Genomic DNA, 6000 nt, shown 5'->3' with positions numbered 1-6000 from the left:
CTATCTACCTTACGTTTGGTAGTGTATATATGTCCATGCCTCTCTCTCGCTTTGTCACAGCTTACCCTTCCCCCTCCCCATATCCTCAAGTCCATGCTCTAGTAGGTCTGTGTCTTTACTCCTGTCTTACCCCTAGGTTCTTCATGACCTTTTTTTTCCCTTAAATTCCCACATGTAATGCCTTGATCGTCACTCCAGCTCTTCACTCTATTCTGCCATTTCTGGATCTAGATGCTATGGGACTTAGCCTGCCGAGTGCTATTAGGCCTGGTGAGTGGCAGGGTGACCTTTGTGTCAAAAGAGACTCATGACTTCCCAGGCGAGACCAAGTCACAACACTTTCCAGTGGGTTTCCCCTCAATTCTTATTCTGAGCATTTGGCTTTTTACATGTTTGGTATTGAAGGGCAGGGGGTGAAGACTACCCTAGAAGGTCCAGACCTGCTTGCCTGTTTCATATTTTTTTCATTTCACCTTTACAATCTCACTCTTCCAAGAAACATCCACGTGTCCAATTGCCTTCCAGAACTGAGCTTGGTTTTCCCTGTCCCTATAAGATATTATAATCCAAATTTCAACACACTGTTAAGCTTCTCTTTTTAGAAGAGGGTTGTGGTTGAGGTCTTGTTTTGGAATGACACTGGCTGGGTCTGAGCTCCAGCAACTTGCTTTACTGTGTGGCCTTGGCCAAGTTACTTATCAGGCTTATGAGGCTCAGTTTCCTCATCTGCAAAGTAAGAAGAATAATAAGACCTTTCTCATCGAGTTTTGTGAGGATTAAATGAGGTGATGCAAGTTAAATTCTTAGTCTAGTGACTGGGATATTGTTACAAATGAATAAAAGTGAAGAGTCATTATTACGCTTCCATTTTCCTATAACGTGTCCAGCACCACCCTCTTCTCCTACTTTGTCCTTTGAAGCGTGGAGAATTAGTGCTCTGATCACCCATATGTAACTTCATGTGTTGCTAAGGGGATCACTTGAGATTCAAGCCCCATACTTAGAGAAGAGAGTCAGCATTTCCCTAGAGCCCATCAAAGGCCAGGCACTGAGGCTTTGTACATTTCTCATTTAAATCCTCAAACAGCTCACTCAGAGTGTTTATATCCCCAATAAACAGATGGGGAAACTGAGAGCTAAAGTGTAAGTAAATGTGACAAGATTGTCCTGGTCCGTCTGGCCCCAAAATCTCTGTCCTTTCCACAATAACAGTGGCTGCTGAGACAGCTGAGGGTTTTTTTTGAGGGTGAGGGAAGAAGTTCTTAGCACCCCTCACCTTGCAACACCACAGGTTCTCCCCAATAATTAGACATTTAGATTGTGATTGTACACATTTTCTACTTGGGTCTGAGAGTTTGCTGTCTCTCATGGTCCCTGGGTGAAAGAGACGAGGCACTGAGACTTTCACCCAAGATCAGTCCCATTAAAATATCCTCTTGGACAGTAGGAACCTAGGCTTCTGGTTTGTCATTGGTGGAATAATATGGGAGCCCACAAAATAAAGATGGATGGTGATGAATGCAAAATTGATTATTGTCTCTGCTGTCACCCACCTTTGGAGGTGCCAATTTGACAGGTATAGGCAGGAGCCCCTGAGTTGTATTAAGCAATACAGTTGCTCCACTGGCTTAGAGCAAGGACGCAGGGGTCAGAGAAGGCTGAGTGCCTGTGGGGGAAGGGAAGGGCGACTGATCAGGGGAGGCTGCAGATGCCTCACCTCCAATCCATCTGCAGAAGCATCTCTTTATTCTGTTTTATATTTGGGGGTTCCATGGTAGTGGAAGAAGTTCTAACGTCAAAATAATACGTAAATACAACCCCTATAAGAAGCTCTTCCCCACACAAAAGAGAAGAAAATATAGGCTGCAAGAAGATGGTCTGGAAGTGGCCAACTTTTGCCTCGTCTTTCCCCCTGCTCTGAGATGGAGAAATAAACTTTCCTGAACACCCTGATGGAAATGCTGTCTAGGCTCTCAGAGCAGTTTGATTCAAGAAGCAAAGTGCTTACACCAACAGTGGAGTTGGCATTAAGTCAGGGCACTGTGTAAAGCTGTTTGTGAGGTGAGATGAGGCCAGAAAGAAAGTAATGAGATATAGGTGAAGCAGAAGGAACAGGTCAGGGGTGAGTTAAGTAAGTCAAGAATGGAGGTATCTTGAGAATAATTAAAACATGAAGGGGGAGTTCATAACATTTACTGTTGGTGCCTAGGTAAGCTCGGTGGCGCAGCCAGGGGCCCGAGGGGCAGCTGTGTGTGTGTGCACGCAAGTGTGTATGCGATGGGTCACTTTCTTCCAGAAATGGTGAGCCGCCCTTTCCCACTCCGGCACCAAGGTTGTCCCCACTTCAGCAGGTGTGTGGTACGTGCCATGGGCAGAGAATATTCTCAGCGTGTAGGCACAGATGTGATGGCAAAAGACATGGTCAAAAGGTGCCTTGCATATCTGTTAGGACAGCTGTCAGACCTCCCAAATGGAGCTCAGGTGCTACCTTCAGAGCCCAGGAAATTTCTCCTCAGAGGATTTGTAGACCCCTGGGAATCGAATCTAAGCCAAAATGTAAAGATTTTGGAAGCGTAGCTTTTAGAAGGGAGTAGGGTGTGAGGCAAGATGATATTCATTAATCGTGGTACCTTATTTGACTCTAGCCAAGGTAACTGATGCTAATGCTCTATGTCACTCCCCTCCCCCCACCAGAGTTTCTTGTTCCTGTTAGTTCTAGAGTAATATTCTTGTGTGTCTCCCACTAAATAGTTGTTACATTCTGCCCCGGAGGTAAGTCCATGTCATCAAGAGCGGATGATAGACAGAAACAGATATAAACACACTCTTGCTTTCAAAAATAAATATAGGGCCTCTAGTTAAAAGGTGCTGGGTAAAGTAAGCCAGCATCCTCTTTTTGCAAAGCAAGCGCACCACTCTCGTTAACCTTGTAACCACAGCCTGTGTTGGTATTAAGACTCGACCCCTTAGGGCTTGATACTTGGCTCAGAGAGATTCTTTGTCTTGTCTTTGACGTAGGAATGTGGATCTCCTAGCAGACAATTCAACTGAACTCAGGGTCCCCAGGCCACTGCCCATACCCTGGCCTGGTTTGCTCTGCCCCCTTTCCTCTGTGTGAACCAGCAACGCAGCTTGACTCAAAGCCTCTGTGTCTTTGCACAGGTCTGAGACAGTGATAGGGCCTTGAAATCAGGAAAGTTTCTAGGCAGAGTAACTGGGTTTGCAGAGTTGGTTCCATTTATCTCAGTATTATCTTAATCTTGACCTGAGGGCAAGCTGCTTTGCCTCTCTTAAGTCCTCCCATCCTTAAAACCCAGGCAGTCAGCTTTGTCTCATCACTCTGTTGCTTCCCTTTGTCTTTATCAGTCTACAGGAGATCCTCGGAGCACAGAACAAACAGAATCTATGATGGGGCTGCAGCTCTGACATGATAACGAGGCTCTTGCCTGATTCCTCCTTGAGAAAGTTATGACTTTCAAGAAACTAACAATGTGTTTATATAAAGGCTCTGGTGTGTTTGATGGTTTTGTGGTTACACTTTTCAACTTATCCATGAGAGACATGCTTGATATATTTGAGGCTCTTGCAGTTGAAGGCTTCAGCATCAAATCCAACTTTTAGCATTTTCAGTTATAAATCAGGACTTCCATCCATTCCATCATGTATCTATCTATCTATCTATCTATCTGTCTATCTATCCATCAATCTAATTTGATGTAAGTGCTGTCTCTTTTACCATAGAGTAAAAGACCTCATACTTTGAAGGAATTTCTCTATGGATGTGAAATCCATTGATCCATCTATCTGTCTGTCTATCTAACCATCCATCTATCTAATTTGATGTAAGTGCTGTCTTGTTGAAGTTAATTATACAGTAAGAGACCTCATACTCTGACTCATACTCTGAAGAAATTTCTCTATGGGTGTAACATGCCTAAAAATCTAGCCTTTTTTTAATTTTTGGATGGGGGAGGAAGATGTTTTTGTTTTTGTTTTTCTTCTGGGAGGTTCAACTAAGTCCCAAGTAGAGAAAATAACCAATACTTGATAAGAACCCACTAAGGACTAGACACGTTAGTAGGTACTTTGTGTATATACATAAAGACTCCACAACTAAAGTGGCTTGTGAGTATGAGGTGACGTCTTTTCATCCTCTTTCACCACTACCATCCTCAAAACACTCTTCTCAGGAGTGCCTTAATGGAGCAGTCCTCTGATGGAAAATGGGCAGGGTAAGAGTGGATGAAGAAATAGACATGTAACTGAAACTCTTCACCTAGAAATGAAAAAGCCTGCAATCAAAGGTGGTTGGGACCGAACTGGAGAGTCACACCACTTTTGGAGTTGCTTTTGAGGTTTACCACCTCTTGACCACACACCCCCTACCTCCCACCTACCCCACTGCTGTCTCAGGTTTTTTGTTTGTTTTTTTAAAAATATTTATTTATTTATTTATTTGGCTGTATCAGGTCTTAGTTGCAGGATCTATGTTGCGGCATGCAGGAATCTTTTAGTTGTGGCACGTGGGGTCTTCGTGTGTTGTGCAGGGTCTTTAGTTGTGGCATGCAGACTCTTAGCTGCGGCATGCATGTGGGATCTAGTTCCCTGACCAAGGATCGAACCCAGGTCCCCTGCATTGGGAGCCTGGAGTCTTAACTGCTGAACCACAAGGGAAGTCCCTGTTTCAGGTTAATCTCAGGCAAAATTGTAAAGAAGGCCAAGTTTGCTTCCTGGAGTTACACTGGCACTCAAAACACCTGGATGCCCCTCCTCCCAACACACACACACACACACACACACACACACACACACAGACGCCCGCATAAACACACAGACTCCTGTGCGCGCGCACACACCCCCTGCAGTGGGTGGGGTTGGTAGTTCAGGTGGCTCCTGATTCATCTTTTAAGCAAAACATCACCAGTCTGTTCCCTCAGGGCCCTGCTCTCAGATCTGGAACTCATAGACTAATTGGGGCTAATGTGATAATGGGCAATAATGACATTTACTGTATTTATCGGACATTTACATTTTAACAAGGCCTTTGGGAAACACCCAGGTTGAAGATAGGGAATGGTGGGAATGTTTAGTGAAGGCCAAGGAGGTAGAGGGGCTTTTTAGAGCCTCCCTAAATTGCACTCCCCAAACCTTCAAAACCTTCAAGACCTGCTTGAGTTCCAAGACCCTCCCAAACCCACCCCTGCCCTCCCACCGAGTCTTTTACACTTTCCCAAACCTCAGCAAACATGGTGGGTGCCCACACTAGGAAAACCAGCAAGAAAGGAGGGCTACCGTCCACTCACCACTCCACCTTAATAGGATAACTGCTTACTTTTTGCTCTATTCAGTTGTTGCCCATATATAGACTTTCCTTTTTTACACAAGGAACTTCTTGGTTTTGATCACAAAATCTTTGTCTCTTTGCCAAAACTCAAATTCCCTTTCCCCTCCCACAGAGGGGAGGCCTGGTGAGTTAAAGAAATCTGCCTAGACACTTAGCTCATGCCAGGCCAGAGTCCAAGGAGATCCAAGAGAGAAAGTTCATGGTTAGGGGAGGGTATTTTTCCTTGCCAGGAGCCGACACTCATCTGTATTGGTGGAAGGGCATTTGTGACCCAGTGAAGCAGGCCCTTGGCCCAGGGGGATGGGGATAGCATGGGCATTTGAATCCGTGGATCCTGCCCCAGATTCCATCTTCTTCTTGCCCAAAGTGTGTTGTTGTATTTCCAGTTACAGCATCCTGGTCTTTCCCCCTCTAGCACCTGTAGGGAGGGTCGATATATAGTAAAATAGACCATGGAAGTGTCAAGAGGAAGTAAAGAATCTGGATAATCCACTAACCAGATAGTCAGCCCTCAAGCTGTTGAGAGCTGAATCTTCTACCTGAACAACTCAGGGTAGACTCTCCCTTCCAGGACCCTCCCTTCAAATTTTCCAAAGCTCTTACCTGGGGCCAGGGGAGATAGGCTTTTCAAAGTCCACTGAAATTGCCAAGGGTCA

Source organism: Aethalodelphis obliquidens, unplaced genomic scaffold (genome assembly GCF_003676395.1).
Source record: "Aethalodelphis obliquidens isolate GAN/ISIS:26980383/991018 unplaced genomic scaffold, ASM367639v1 scaffold14, whole genome shotgun sequence".
NCBI lineage: Eukaryota > Metazoa > Chordata > Mammalia > Artiodactyla > Delphinidae > Aethalodelphis > Aethalodelphis obliquidens.
This window is presented reverse-complemented; position numbering follows the sequence as displayed.